This window comes from Lepidochelys olivacea (assembly GCF_965140295.1).
Source record: "Lepidochelys olivacea isolate rLepOli2 genome assembly, chromosome: 3".
NCBI lineage: Eukaryota > Metazoa > Chordata > Testudines > Cheloniidae > Lepidochelys > Lepidochelys olivacea.
In genome coordinates this window covers 48,631,321-48,648,457 of record NC_140413.1, presented here as the reverse complement: position 1 = coordinate 48,648,457, position 17,137 = coordinate 48,631,321, and positions in this window count along the sequence as shown.

Sequence of the window (17,137 nt, the reverse complement as noted above, 5' to 3'; positions counted from 1 at the left end):
TTTAGATAGCTTATTACAGGACTGGCTACAGGCATTGTCTTTGGTGTAAGATTTAGACTACCAATTGATCTGGGTACCAGTTGCATCTGATGAAGTGGGCTATAGCCCACAAAAGCTTATGCTCAAATACATTTGTTAGTCTCTAAGGAGCCACAAGTACTCCTGTTCTTTTTGTGGATATAGATTAACATGGCTGCTACTCTGAAATTGATCTGGGGTAAGTGACTGATCTCTTGGGTTTTTACCCACGAAAGCTTATGCTCAAATAAATCTATTAGTCTTTAAGGTGCCACCGGACTCCTTGTTGTTTTTGTGGGTACAGACTAACATGGCTACTCCCTGATACTTGGTCTCTTGGGAGCAACCTGAATATTTTATGATTTTTTTGTGTGTGTAAGTTACCATTTATCACTAAGGCCAGCTGCAAGATAGACTGGAAAGTCTAAGGGGACTGTCTGTGACTCCATGGTAAGACTGTTATAGTAATCCAGGAGTTCACATTTTTTACTGGCTTGGCGAAATCACTTTATGAAATTATCACTTTAAACTTTTTTTTCTCCTGCTGATAATAGCCCACCTTAATCGATTGGCCTCATTAAGTGTTGGTATGGCAACTCCCATTTCTTCATGTTCTCTGTATATATATCTATAGATAGATTTAGATATAGATATATATATATATCTATAGATATATTGATATATCTTCCTACTGTATTTTCCACTATATGCATCTGATGAAGTGGTCTTTAGCCCATGAAAGCTTATGCTCAAATAAATTTGTTAGTCTCTAAGGTGCCACAACTACTTCTCGTCCTTTCTCAAGCAGACGCTCATTGGATGCATCAGTACTCAAAATCATTGGAGGCAGAGCAATAGCAGGAGGGTCTGAGAATATTGCATAAATCCCTGCCATACGAGATGTTTCAGTACCTCTGTAGACATACCTGTCTTTGTGGACCATTCTTTCAGCACCTTCCTCATTTTCTTTCAACATACATGTTTGTGTCTGAAGTACACGGTAGCCAATGCTAAAGATGGAAGCAAAGATTTCAATAATCCTAACCAAATTTGTTAATTTCTATTGTGTCAGTTCTAATGCTGCCTTTACACACTGCCACATCTCTGCTATTTTCATTTTCAGCCCTCAAGAGATATAGACTGCATAGAACATGTATTTTGAATCCTAAATTTTCTATTGCCCTCACTAGAGTTAACAAAGATCTCTCCATATTTATAATAAATACTACTTTTATCAGTAAATGACTGATTGCCTGTACTTGATAATGCAACAGCTCCTCTGAATGAGCTGCTATCAGCATGTCATCCAGTTGTATTTATGTCCTTTCTACCTAAGAACAGGAGCACAGAAACTACTGCCTTCAGCAGAATGAGAAATATTTTTGGAGCTGCCGATAACCCAAAAGTTATTACCTTCCACTGATAAATCATATCCTTCTTTTTGAATCCAAATTATTTTTTAAAAGGGCTCTGTACTGATACCCTAATGACCGCAGTTTGAACATCTACAATATCTTTTTCCGAAAATCCAGTCTCTCTCTCATATATATAATAAGCACATTTACAGAGTTACCATAGTATTCATGGAAGACACAATTATTCCACGCTCAAGCTATTGGTAAGAGTGTGGCTGCCAATGCACCTCTATCTTGACCTTCACTGCTCCTGATATTCTAATCCTGGCCCTGACTGACAATAATATCAAATTGTACCATATGATCAGGTGGGTTAGGGAGTTGTGTTCCATTTTATGAGGACAAAGGGAGATTATTATGAAGCTCCAAAACTCATTTTTATTCACAAACCTGTGACTCTGGCCTCCAGAGGTGAACAATTCTTATACTTCAACAATACCTTCTATCTTGGATAACTACCTTTAAGCCCCTTAAAATGTCCATCCTATAAAAATACATTTCATTTTCTTTCTGTCTTCCCAGCAAGGGCACATAAGTCCTTCTTCCCCTCCCTTGCATGGTCAGGCAGAAGGAGATGTCTCAACAGCATTATAACAAAGCTGGGAAAACACTAGTATAAAAATGTGTTAATAAAACAATAACAATACTTTGCACATCAAGAGTACCTTCCTTCAGGGGATTGCAAAACACTTAACAAATATTAATAGGCTAAACCTCACAACCTGCCCTCTAAAATTAATTAGGTTTATTACCCTATTTTATAGGTGGGAAAACGGAAGCACAGATTGACTTGCCCAACACAGGAAGACCCTGGCAAAAGTCAGTAATAGAACTCAGATGTGAAGGACCTGGAAGACACCTGTAATATTTATGACTATTATATGTTCCATTTGCTCACTTATTGTGTTGTTGGCAATGTGATTACCAAGGGTTAATTCCAACAGGAGCTGTCTTGCACACAGGACAGGAAGGGAGACAATAAGCATCAGATAGTATCATTCACTGGTACTTAAAAGCACAATGCAGATGCCAATTCCTTTTAAGTTTACCTTTCACCATGCTGGGTTCAACACCACTGGCTTTGCACAGGGAGGGGGAAATCCAGGTGGGAAACTGAGGCCAGATCTCCACTAAAAAGTTAACACAACCCAGCTTCAGTGCTCAGGGGTATGAAAAATCCACACCCCTGAATGACATAGTTAAGCCAACCTAAGCCCTGGTGTAAACAGATCTAGCTTGATGGAAGAATTCTTCTATTGGCCTAGGCCTTGTCTACACTACAGGGGTAAGTTGACCTAAGTTACGCAACTCCAACCACGTGAATAACATAGCTGGAGTCGACGTAGCTTAGGACCTAGTCCATGCTGGGTCAATGGGAGACACTGTCTCGTCGACTTACCTTACGCTTCTCATTCCAGTGGAGTACCGGAGTCGAAGGAAGAGCAACTTGTGGTCGATTTAGTGGTCTTCACTAGACCCACTAAATCGACCCCTGGTGCATTGATTGCTGCAGCATCGATCCCCGGTAAGTGCAGACATGTCCTTAGCTACCACTTCTTGATAAGGTGGATTAACTACAGTTATAGGAAAACCCCTCCCATCATTGTAGTGAGTGTCTACACTGAAGTGCTGCAGCAGTACAGCTGTGCCACTGTAGAAGTTTAATGCAGACATACCATGAGGCAAAGAGCTTTGGAACTGCTAACTAGACAACTCCTGAAAGCACAGGGAAGAAAGACATAAGTACAGACTGTCCTCCCAGTCCTAGAAATGGGGTGGATGGAAAAGTTAAACCTACCTACATTTTAGGTAAGAAAAATGCATGTAAACTATTGGGTTGTGTTAAACCCTTCTTATTTATACTTTGTTCCTTCTGTTGAGATTAAGTAATATTTTGTTTGGCAAGGCTGTTTTAGGTCAATGCATTGTGTCACAGCTCTCAAAGGGAAGTCTTGCAGGGCAGCCAAATCCAGCTGGCCCTGCAAAACAATGATAGTGGGTACACAGGGGTTGCTGCACCTGCAGCCCTGTCCAGAGGTGCTGACTTTCTACTGTGTCAGGCCGGGGGCGGGGGGGGGAATAAGTTCAGTTGGAATGCTCAACCCTCTGCTCTGCCCTGGGCCCTGCCCCCACTCCACCCCTTCCCCCAAGGCCCCACCTGTGCCCTGACTCTTCTTGCCCCTGCCCCGCGTCTTCCCACCCCTGCTCCATCCCCACCCCACCTCTTCCCACCCCATTCTGCCCCTTTTCGGTGAGTGCACCCCGCCCTTGCTACTCCCCCTCTCCCTCAGCACCTCCTGCATGTCACAGAACAGCTGATCTGAGGCAGGCAGGAAGTCCTGGAGGGAGGGAGAGGCGCTGATTGGGTTGCTCAGCACCCACATTTTTTTCCTCATGGGAGCTCCAGTCCCGGAGCACTCACAGAGTTGGCACCTGTGGCCCTGTCAAAAGACTAGGTGAATCGTAGAATTCTGCCCCAGAGGGTAAAGCTCAGTGCCTATCCCCTGAAGGGAATGCCCTCAGCAACACTTTAAGGAATCAAAGGTGCAGCCAGCCTTGAACTGTGACATCAGGTCTCCTGATTTCCAATCCTCTCCATTAGTCATGAGACCATCCTTGTATTCTCTGTTCTTAAGCTGAATCTACACTACAAAGTTTGGTCAACTGAAGTTTTTTTGGTGAACAGCTGCTGGCTTTTGTTTGCTCAAGCGTGTGCAGACTTGGCTGCTTGCCTCAGTGCTATGCATCACCACAAGTAGCTGTGTCAACAGAAGATGTGCTGTTCCATGGGGAGATATCTCAGTGTGCCAGAATCATAGAATCATAGAATATCAGGGTTGGAAGGGACCTCAGGAGGTCATCTAGTCTGACCCCCTGCTCAAAGCAGGACCAATCCCCAATTAAATCATCCCAGCCAGGGCTTTGTCAAGCCTGACCTTAAAAACTTCTAAGGAAGGAGATTCTACCACCTCCCTAGGTAACGCATTCCAGTGTTTCACCACCCTTCTAGTGAAAAAGTTTTTCCTAATATCCAACCTAAACCTCCCCCACTGCAACTTGAGACCATTACTCCTTGTCCTGTCCTCTTCTACCACTGAGAATAGTCTAGAACCATCCTCTCTGGAACCACCTCTCAGGTCGTTGAAAGGAGCTATCAAATCCCCCCTCATTCTTCTCTTCTGCAGACTAAACAATCCCAGTTCCCTCAGCCTCTCCTCATAAGTCATGTATTCCAGACCCCTAATCATTTTTGTTGCCCTTCGCTGGACTATCTCCAATTTATCCACATCCTTCTTGTAGTATGGGGCCCTGTCAAGGTTCCTCCCCCACTCTGAACTCTAGGGTACAGATGTGGGGACCTGCATGAAAAACCTCCTAAGCTTATCTTTACCAGCTTAGGTCAAAACTTCCCCAAGGTACAAAATATTACCCCCGTTATCCTTGGAATGGCCGCTACCACCACCAAACTAATACTGGTTACTGGGGAAGAGCTGTTTGGACGCGTCCTTCCCCCCAAAATACTTTCCAAAACCTTGCACCCCACTTCCTGGACAAGGTTTGGTAAAAAGCCTCACCAATTTGCCTAGGTGACTACAGACCCAGACCCTTGGATCTTAAGAACAATGAACAATCCTCCCAACACTTGCACCCCCCCTTTCCTGGGAAATGTTGGATAAAAAGCCTCACCAATTTGCATAGGTGACCACAAACCCAAACCCTTGGATCTGAGAACAATGAAAAAGCATTCAGTGTTTTACAAGAAGACTTTTAATAAAAAATAGAAGTAAATAGAAATAAAGAAATCCCCCCTGTAAAATCAGGATGGTATATATCTTACAGGGTAATTAGATTCAAAAACATAGAGAACCCCTCTAGGCAAAACCTTAAGTTACAAAAAAGATACACAGACAGAAATAGTTATTCTATTCAGCACAATTCTTTTCTCAGCCATTTAAAGAAATCATAATCTAACACATACCTAGCTAGATTACTTACTAAAAGTTCTAAGACTCCATTCCTGTTCTGTCCCCGGCCAAGACGACTACAGACAGACACAGACCCTTTGTTTCTCTCCCTCCTCCCAGCTTTTGAAAGTATCTTGTCTCCTCATTGGTCATTTTGGTCAGGTGCCAGCGAGGTTACCTTTAGCTTCTTAACCCTTTACAGGTGAGAGGAGCTTTCCCCTGGCCAGGAGGGATTTCAAAGGGGTTTACCCTTCCCTTTATTTTTATGACACGCCCCCCAAATCTCAGCTAGGGTGAAACACTGGCTGGGATTTCTTCCTGGAGCTCTAGGAAAACAGAGTTAATAAGACACATGCATCTCTAAATATACTACCAAGTACATAAAGACTAACAATATTTTCCACATCTCAAGGACGATTTTAACCAGTTGATTCTGGGAAACTTTCACGGGAGAGTGCATCAGCCACTTTGTTAGAAGCTCCTGAGATGTGTTGGATGTCGAAATCAAAATCTTGGAGAGCTAAACTCCACCGAAGAAGTTTTCTGTTAGTTTCTTTGACGGTGTGAAGCCACTTTAGTGCAGCATGGTCGGTTTGCAGGTGGAAACGCCGTCCCCAAACATATGGGCGTAGCTTTTCCAGAGCGTAGACAATGGCATAACATTCTTTTTCAGTGACTGACCAGTTGCTTTCCCTCTCAGACAGTTTTTTGCTGAGAAACACTACAGGGTGGAATTCTTGATCAGGTCCTTTCTGCATTAAAACTGCTCCCACACCACGCTCGGATGCATCTGTGGTTACTAGGAACGGTTTGTCAAAGTCTGGGGCCCTTAGTACAGGGTCAGACATGAGTGTCGCTTTAAGCTTGTTAAAGGCCTTCTGACACTTTCCGGTCCACTGAACAGCATTTGGCTGTTTCTTTTTGGTTAGGTCTGTCAGTGGGGCAGCGATTTGGCTGTAGTGCGGTACAAATCGTCTGTAATAACCGGCCAAGCCTAAGAAGGATTGAACCTGTTTCTTTGACTTTGGGACAGGCCACTTTTGGATAGCATCCACTTTGGCCTGTAGGGGGCTGATAGTTCCTTGACCCACCTGGTGTCCAAGGTAAGTCACTCTGTTTAGGCCTATTTGACACTTCTTAGCCTTAACAGTTAGTCCTGCCTCCCTTATGCGCTCAAGGACTTTTTGTAGATGTTCCAGGTGGTCTGCCCAGGAATCCGAAAATATGGCCACATCGTCAAGGTAGGCGACTGCATATTCTCCTAATCCCGCTAGGAGACCATCTACAAGTCTTTGGAAAGTGGCGGGTGCATTTCGCAGCCCGAAAGGGAGTACATTAAATTCATACAGCCCGAGATGTGTGATGAAGGCTGACCTTTCCTTGGCAGATTAATCTAGCGGTACCTGCCAGTACCCCTTGGTTAAGTCCAAGGTAGAGATGAACTGGGCCCTTCCCAGTTTCTCTAATAGTTCATCTGTGCGTGGCATGGGATAGTTGTCTGGGCGAGTTACAGCATTTAGCTTACGGTAGTCCACGCAAAAACGTATTTCCCCATCTGGTTTGGAACTAGAACCACTGGAGATGCCCATGCACTTTCAGAGGGGCGGATTACACCCATCTGTAACATATCCTGGATCTCCCGTTCTATAGCAGTTTTAGCTTGAGGAGACACCCGGTAAGGTTGGACCCTAATTGGGTGAGCATTACCTGTGTCAATGGAGTGGTATGCCCGTTCAGTCAGTCCTGGGGTGGCTGAGAACGTTGGCGCGTAGCTAGTGCACAGCTCCTGGATCTGCTGTCGCTGCATACGCCCAAGGGTCATGGAGAGGTTCACCTCTTCCACACCACCAGCACATTTCCCTTCGTAGTAGACACCTTCAGGCCACTCAGCGTCGTCTCCTCCCTGGGCTGTAAACTGACAAACCTTTAATTCTCTGGAATAAAAGGGCTTTAGAGAATTAATATGATACACCTTAGGCTTTCGGTTGGAGGTGGGGAATGCTATGAGATAATTAACAGCTCCCAGGCGCTCCTGGACCACGAATGGCCCTTCCCACGATGCTTCCATTTTATGGGCCTGGAGCGCCTTTAAGACCATGACCGGGTCTCCTACTTTGAAGGAACGCTCTCTGGCATGTTTATCATACCAGGCTTTTTGCTCTTTTTGAGCATCCTGTAAGTTTTCTCTAGCAAGGGCTAAAGAGGTTCGGAGGGTGTTTTGTAGGTTGGTTACAAAGTCCAGAATGTTAGTTCCTGGAGAAGGTGTAAATCCCTCCCATTGCTGCTTCACCAACTGCAATGGCCCCTTAACCTCACGGCCATATACAAGTTCAAATGGGGAAAACCCTAAACTGGGATGTGGTACAGCTCTGTAGGCAAAGAGCAACTGCTGCAATACTAGGTCCCAATCATTGGAGTGCTCATTTACGAATTTACGTATCATGGCCCCCAAAGTTCCATTAAACTTCTCCACCATGCCATTTGTTTGATGATGGTAAGGAGTGGCAACCAAGTGATTTACCCCATGAGCTTCCCAAAGGTTTTTCATAGTTCCTGCCAGGAAATTAGTCCCTGCATCTGTGAGGATGTCGGAGGGCCAACCTACCCTGGCAAAAATGTCTGCTAGTGCCTGGCACACACTTTTAGCCCTGGTGTTGCTTAGAGCTACTGCTTCCGGCCATCGGGTGGCAAAATCCATGAAAGTCAGTATGTACTGCTTTCCTCTGGGTGTCTTTTTCGGAAAAGGACCCAGAATATCCACAGCTACTCGCTGAAATGGAACTTCAATGATGGGAAGTGGCTGGAGAGGAGCTTTGACCTGGTCTTGGGGTTTTCCCACTCTTTGGCACACCTCACAAGACTGGACATAGGTAGAAACATCCTTGCCCATTCCCTCCCAGTGGAATGATCCCCCCAAACGGTCTTTGGTCCTGTTCACCCCAGCATGGCCACTAGGGTGATCATGGGCTAAGCTCAAGAGCTTGGCCCGGTATTTAGTTGGAACTACCAACTGTCTCTGAGGATGCCCGTCTTCCTGGTGTCCCCCAGAAAGAGTTTCCTTGTATAAAAGTCCTCTTTCTACAACAAACCTGGATCGATTAGAAGAGCTGAGAGGCGGTGGGTTGCTCCGTGCCGCCGTCCAAGCTCTCTGGAGGCTTTCATCTGCTTCCTGTTCGGTCTGGAACTGTTCCCTTGATGCTGGAGACATCAGTTCCTCATGGGATTGTGGACCTAGGCTTGGTCCCTCTGGAAGCGATATAGGGGATGGAGCTGTTTCTGTTGACTGTGAACCGCTCTCCGCTGGTGCACTATGTTGGGATTCAGGCTCCGGCTGAGCCTCTTGTGTAGGGTTATCGGCTGCTGCCAGTTCAGGTTCGGTGGGGCCCTCTGGTGTTGAGGTTGCAAGTACTGGATTCAGTGCTGACACGGGGTCTGGTGTTGGTTGTTCGGCTGGTTCCGGTTCTGGGACTGGTTCCGTCTGGGTCTCTGGGACTGGATCCACTACTGCTGTTGCAGACATTGGCCTGGGGTCCAGGTCCATCACCTCTGACTGGGTCCTGATAGAAGTTTCCGGAACAGAGCTAGGCCTCACGGCTTGTTTAGCCTGGTTGCGGGTGACCATTCCCACCCTCTTGGCCTGCTTCACATGATTGGCCAAGTCTTCCCCCAACAGCATGGGGATGGGATAATCATCATAGACTGCAAAAGTCCACATTCCTGACCAGCCCTTGTACTGGACAGGCAACTTGGCTGTAGGCAAATTGAAAGAGTTGGACTTGAAGGGTTGAATCGTCACTTGGATCTCTGGGTTGATTAAATTGGGGTCCACTAAGGAAGCATGGATAGCTGACACTTGTGCTCCGGTGTCCCTCCACGCGGTGACCTTCTTCCCACCCACACTCACAGTTTCCCTCCGCTCCAAGGGTATCTGGGAGGTATCTGGGCCTGTGGACCTCTGGTGTGATTCCGGTGCAATGAACTGTAATCTGTTGGGGTTCTTGGGGCAGTTGGCCTTTACATGCCCCAGCTCGTTACACTTAAAACATCGTCCAGCTGACGGGTCACTGGGGCGAGGAGGGTTGCTGGAGAATGGGGTGGTGGGACGATAAGGGGTCTGGAGGGTTCTTTGGGAGGTAGGTGGGGCTTTGGGCGGCCCCCGGTAATAGGGTGTGGTCTGGGGTGGTCCCTTCTGGTCTCCGCTCCAACTGCGACCAGTTTTCTTCTTCTCTGCCACCTCCACCCATCTGGCTCCAATCTCTCCTGCCTCAATTACAGTTTTGGGTTTCCCATCTAGGATGTATCTTTCTATTTCCTCAGGAACACCCTCTAAGAATTGTTCCATTTGCATTAGGAAGGGCAAATTTACTGGAGATTCAACACTTGCTCCTGATATCCAGGCATCCCAATGTTTTACAATGTGGTAGGCATGTCGGGTAAATGACATGTCTGGTTTCCACCTTAGGGCTCTGAACCTCCGACGAGACTGCTCGGGTGTTATCCCCATTCTGACTCTCGCCTTGGATTTAAACAGTTCATACTTGTTCATGTGTTCTTTAGGCATTTCAGCTGCCACCTCAGCTAAGGGTCCACTGAGCTGCGGCCTCAGCTCTACCATGTATTGGTCAGTAGAGATGTTGTACCCAAGGCAGGCCCTTTCGAAGTTTTCTAAGAAGGCCTCAGTATCATCACCTGCCTTGTAGGTGGGGAACTTTCTGGGATGGGAAGTGGTACCTGGAGAAGGATTGCTAGGGTTTGTTGGTATATTCTGCTGGGCCTTTATCCTCTCCATCTCCTCCACATGCTTCCTCTCTTTTTCCTTCTCCTCCTCCTTCAGCCGCATGAGTTCTATCTGTCTTTCATGTTCCCTTTGTTTTTCCTCAGCCTGAAATTTGGCTAATTCCAGCTGTAGTCGAGCTGAGGATTTGGCCATTCTAACCTCTCTGTTTTTAACTAACTTTACACCCGAGGTTTAGAAATAAACAAACAAAACTTGGCTGTAAAATTTTGCTGTGCTGGAATAGAATACCTATTCTCTGATAGTGATTGTCAGCCTACAGAAAAAGACAATTCCCTTGTCTCTGCTCTGGGCCCAAATTAAAGCAAAAAACCTCCAACTACTTGGAAACCTGCTTACCCAGCCCAAAGAAGAAAAAAATTTCTTTTCAAACCTGTGCTCCTTGTAAAACAAACAAAAAAAAAATCAAAATCCTAAAAAAAAACCCTGCCACTTTTGTCTCCAGGCAAATGGGTAGAGCACACACCCCCTATTTACTTTTAGGAAGAAAAGAAAAAAAAAAAAAACCTCTGGGTTGGAAGACTGTGAATTTCCCTGCAGGAGTTAAGTACCCTGCCTCCAGGCAAGAAAACCTGCAATTCACAAGATAATCCCCTTTTGTCTCTGCTTGGCCACAAAGCAGAGAGAAACCAAGCTGCTTTCAGTTTCAAAGCTGCCTTCTGGACTTCCTAAAAATTCCTTTTTAAAATCTGTATTTCTAGTTCAAAAAATCTCAACTGGATCTCAAAATGATTTCAGGTTAATCCCACCACTGTGCCACCATGTCAAGGTTCCTCCCCCACTCTGAACTCTAGGGTACAGATGTGGGGACCTGCATGAAAAACCTCCTAAGCTTATCTTTACCAGCTTAGGTCAAAACTTCCCCAAGGTACAAAATATTACCCCCGTTATCCTTGGAATGGCCGCTACCACCACCAAACTAATACTGGTTACTGGGGAAGAGCTGTTTGGACGCGTCCTTCCCCCCAAAATACTTTCCAAAACCTTGCACCCCACTTCCTGGACAAGGTTTGGTAAAAAGCCTCACCAATTTGCCTAGGTGACTACAGACCCAGACCCTTGGATCTTAAGAACAATGAACAATCCTCCCAACACTTGCACCCCCCCTTTCCTGGGAAATGTTGGATAAAAAGCCTCACCAATTTGCATAGGTGACCACAAACCCAAACCCTTGGATCTGAGAACAATGAAAAAGCATTCAGTGTTTTACAAGAAGACTTTTAATAAAAAATAGAAGTAAATAGAAATAAAGAAATCCCCCCTGTAAAATCAGGATGGTATATATCTTACAGGGTAATTAGATTCAAAAACATAGAGAACCCCTCTAGGCAAAACCTTAAGTTACAAAAAAGATACACAGACAGAAATAGTTATTCTATTCAGCACAATTCTTTTCTCAGCCATTTAAAGAAATCATAATCTAACACATACCTAGCTAGATTACTTACTAAAAGTTCTAAGACTCCATTCCTGTTCTGTCCCCGGCCAAGACGACTACAGACAGACACAGACCCTTTGTTTCTCTCCCTCCTCCCAGCTTTTGAAAGTATCTTGTCTCCTCATTGGTCATTTTGGTCAGGTGCCAGCGAGGTTACCTTTAGCTTCTTAACCCTTTACAGGTGAGAGGAGCTTTCCCCTGGCCAGGAGGGATTTCAAAGGGGTTTACCCTTCCCTTTATTTTTATGACAGGCCCAAAACTGGACACAGTACTCCAGATGAGGCCTCACCAATGTCGAATAGAGGGGGACGATCACGTCAGGCACCACCATCTAGCCCAATGACCTGCGGGATATTTTTGCAATGCTTTGTGTTATACCAGCAATTCACCCAGAGATTTCTGTGAATGAGGAGTTAAGTTCCCACAATGCCATTTTCTCCATCCCATGTTTATTCCAGCCCATTATTTTCACGCCTTTTCAAAAATTCCCAGTGTTCAGCGTACCACTTTTCAGTCTCCACCATATCTGTGGCAGAAGCATGGACCCTGCACAGCTCAGTGCAGTTCTCATGTCCATTGCTAATGCAGGATGCAGGATTCTCCTGTTTCTGTAGGACTTCAATGACTGCTCTTACAACTGATGGTGCAGTGATGAAGATGAGATACCCAAGGATAGGGAATGGATTACAGAGACAGCAGATAAAAATGTCAGTTTGCTGCTGGCATTCACAGAGTAGCTCCACACAGGGGATAGGCAGTTCTGGGTCCAAAAAACGAATACTGAGTGGTGGGATCGCATTGAAATGCAGATGATGAGCAGTGGCTTCAGAACTTTCAGCTGTAAAAGGCAATAATCCTGGATCTGTGTACTTTATTCACCCCAGCCGCAGAGCACAGGGACCCCAAAATAAAAGCTGCATTGACAGTGGAAAAACCAGTGATGATCACACTCGGAAGCTTGCAGTGCCAGATAGCTATTGGTCAGTGGGCAATAATTTCTGTTGCAAAACACACAGTAGGGACCACTGTCCTCCACGTATGCAAGGCCATTAAGTGTCTGTACAGGACTGTGAATATTAGCAGTGTGCAAGAAATAGTAGCTGGTTTTGAAGCAAATGGGGTTCCTGAACTGTGGTGGGACAGTAGATGAGATGCATAACCCTATTCTGGCACCACCTCACCTTGCCAGTGAATACATAAACCGAAAGGGATATTTTTCCATGTTTATGCAAGAGCTAGTGGATCACTTGGGACTTCACTTCACTACATTAATGTAGGATGGTCAAGGAAGGTGCATGATGCTTGCATCTATAAGAACAGAGGACTCTTCCAGGAGCTACAAGCAGGGACATTCTTCCTTGACCAGCACATTCACACTGGTGAGATTGAAATGCCAGTAGTGAATCTGAAGGACCCAGCCTACTCCTTGCTCATAAAACTGTATACTAGCTACCTAAACACTGTGACCAGAGACCTCTTTATGCCAACTGTCAGAACGCACAGGGGATACACAGAGATTTACAGCAATCTCCTGGGTCAGAAATATGCATAATAGTTCACCAAAGGGTGGCATGCGAATCTCTACCAAGAGACTTTAGCCCACTAGTCATCATAATCATTGCAAAATGTCTGGATGGATAATAATTAAGGAGTTATGTATCTATACTGCAAATTATGTTCTTAAGATCTTGGAATTAAGGCCGGTCACCAGCAGATGACATGGCTAGGACATGTTCCTTTCAGGCAAGAGATAACAGATGCTTATTTCCCTTCTGGTCATTTGTATATTGTATGCTTCACAAGGAAGGCATATTTGCACACTGAGCTAAGTGCCAATAGAAAGATACAAAATCTACAAGCAAGAAAATCTACAGGAAGAAATAAAACAGCGGTGATGTGTCCTGTTTTTAAATGAAGACAAAGGCTGGAACTGATATATCTTGGGGAGAAAAGAGACACACTGGGTCTTTAATCTAGGAGGCAAGCTGTCAGTGTGTCTGTCTCATAAAAGAAGGATCACAGCCAAGCCAGCAAAGTGCTGCAAAGATTTTGGGTTAGCATTATGTTACAATACATGAGAGTATCTAGTTAATTAAGTCTAGGTTCTAGAATGCATATTATGATTTTATTTTATATGTAACCATGTGTTTCCAATATTTCCACTCACTGTTTCTTGAATCTCTGTGCTTTGCTGAATATTCTTATACCTGATTTCACTATAAATATATTAAAATGCTGTGTGTTAAGCAGAGCGGTAGCTGACTGAAGTGACAACTATATATGCATTCCAAAACATTCATTTTAATTGTATTTTAAAAAGGCAACAAATCAAAAGTAAATTCTTTTGTGCTCTAAGTAGGCAGATGGGCGCCACTTTTAAATAAGGGAGAAGGGTCAGGGTAGAGGTGGTTTTAGGCACAGAAAAGAGAAACAAATATGCTTATAGGAACAGGTATAATGCGTAAAGTCAGTTGATATGCATGCAACAGTTTCACTGGTTGTCTTGGGAGATTAGTGTGGATTTCTGCAGGTGGTGAATGGAGGAGCGGTGTGCTGTGGTGGGGGCTATATGAGTTTGCAGTTATTATGTGTGCTGATTACGTTGTTGCGTGGGTGATTTGAAGAAATGTGGCAGTTGTGCCATATAATCCAGCATCCAGTCTCCCTCATACTGTTAGGGGAAACACTGAGATTGCAGCAAAACGCCCAGGCCACTGCCAATAATTGGAATATCAATTGCTACACTTATTGCCAAAAGCAGCAAAGCTCATAGGCCTTTGTAGCAGGCCTTACCATAACTAGGCAGGCCAGGAGGAGAGGGGAAGTGACAAGAATTGCGCATGACCCTGTGCCATCCTGTCGGGCTTTCTTTTAAACTGCTGAAGTATGAGGTATTGAAAGACAGGAAGTCTATCTACATTTGACTTCTGGTGTGTGTTTGTTAGGGCCCATGAGACCGTAGACTCTGCAAAAACACATCTGTATAACAGCTTGAAACTTCTTAACAGTTTGTGTTTGCTCCATGGTTATTGGTGATTGACAAGCAATGTGACGCTTTGAGCGTAAAAAGGAGAAAGAGGTCAAGCAGACTTTGCTGTGAATCCATCTTAAGGTTCCCAGCCGCAGATGGAAGGCTGGACACCAGAAGGCTGTCGCTGACCACTCCAGACCTTTGGGATAACTATTGATTTGGGGTTCTCAATAACCTATTGCATTTGTATGTGCTTGAGACTAAATAAAGTAGAAGCTTTAAGTGAAAGCCCTCTTGTTTGTGTTGTTTATATCAATCACGTTTCAGACTGATGTGCTGTGTCCCCATTGATTTATTCTCTGACAGCGCCTTGCAACAAGTAAAGTTACCCAAAGCTTTGGGTTCAGAAAAACCCTAAGTAACACTACAATCAATAAAACTGTTGCATGCAAATTTCCTGTGGAGTAAGGGTGGTGATTGGTTGAATTACCTCTGATATCATAATGATTGTAGACTCTTGGCATGGTACAGATACATGCCTATAGAGGAAAGCCCATGCTCTCACAGGGTGTAATTCATAAAGTCAAAATGGTCGAGAATGTAAAAATTGGACAGTAAAAGGCCATGAATCTCAGTGATGATTGAATTTAGTGGTATTCTAAACAAAAAGAGCTCTCAACCATGCTTGCAGCAGTTTCCATTGCTTCACACTGGCTCAGCAGACATTCTAGGCTTCAGAGTGACACACAGACAGAGTGACAATCCTGGAACCTTATTTTATATATATTATATAGATAATGCATCAATACACTTACTTTAGCTTCTTTCCCTTTCATCACCAGATTCATATAGCACTCACCTGGTAGGACTTGCTCAATTCCAGTGAAGTTTCAAAAAGCTCCAGGATTGCATCCCCCTCTGCATTCCCTACCCCATCTTCCTCTTTGCATAGCAGGGGTTTCCACATCCAGCTCTCACAAAGAGTTCACAGTCATATTTGGGGTGCTGGTGGGGTCTCCACCAAGTATGGCATGCTTGGCATATTTCTCTGTAGAGGCAGCAGGTCTGTGGGGCAGCCCCATATTTCTTGTTGTCCTCCATTGCCTTCTGATATGCCTGCCAAAGTCCCTTGGCTTTCACTTGGCTTTGCTGCTCATCTCTCTTGTGCCCCAGGCTTAGCATCCTGTGACGGGTTGGACCCCCCTTCTGGGATGCCACCTGATGTACTAGGATTTCACTGAGCCTCTCCCACTCAACCAGTCTGGGTTCCCTTTCCCTGCTTTGCTGAATTAGGCTCTCCAGGCTCTTGCAGCACACACATAAAGGTAGGGCCACACCCCGCTGCAGACAGAGACTGAAGCCAGCTCTGTATGAGAGGACTCCCCCAGCACTCACGTGCACACCGCTTTTGGGAGATAAAGCCAAAATAATACCGTCTTGCGCTGTATTGAAAAATCTGCACAGTGCAAGCTCATAAAAGTTTGCCCTCTTCCTCAATGTGAAAAGAGATGTGCATGACTTCTTGCCCTCCCCCCCATTAGAAATTACATAAACTGGGTTATATTATAAACAAGAAATAAGTATATTAACTACAAAAGGTGGATTTTAAGTGGTTAAAGAGATAGCAAACAGAACAAAGCAGATTACTAAGCAAATAAAAACAAACATGCATACTAAGTTTGTTTCACTAAAGAAATTGGTTACAAATAGTAATTTCTCACCCTGATATTGTAGCAGGTAGATTACAGAAATTCTTGAAAAGGCAGCTGCACTGGTCTCCAGCTTAAGACCTCAGGTATTATTACTCACAAGCTAGACGCCCTTCCAGCTTGGGCTCAACCATTCTCCCCCCCAGTTCAGTTTTTGCTTCTAGGTGTGTTTCAGTATCTCTTTGGGTGGGGAGTTAGAGGAGAGAACCATGAAGATGTCACTCCCCTGCTTTATATAACACTTGTGTAAGGCGGGAACCCTTTGTCTCCCAGTGGAAGAACACTGGCATTCCAAAGGGTAAGTCCAGTACCAGGTGACTCAGACCCATGTCTCTGCAGGGCTGTGGCAGCCATTACTTGTAGGCTGTCTGGAGGAAGACTAAGCACTTTTACAGTCCACTGTCTCTTCTAATGGCCCATTAGCACTGTCTGGCCTTTCCATTGTTGTACCTGAAGAGTTGGTTGGGGTGACACCCGAAGTAACATTTTTGAAATACAGATACATAGTTAATATTCCTAACGTCAGATACAGATATGATACAGGCATACAAATTGGATAATCACATTCAGTAAATCCTAACCTTTCCAATGATATCTCACATGAGACATCTTGCATAAAGTATATTTCAGTTATGTTATATTCATTTTATAAGCACATTTTCATAAAGAATATGGAATGAAACATCACACATCCCTTGCACAATATGTGTGTACATATCTATATTCCTTCTGTTGCTCCATAGTTGGGTTTGCACAGCCTCTTTCCCCACAGGCCAAGGAGATCCAGGTGGAAGGTCTAGGTGGAACTCTCTTTGTGCAATGAGTC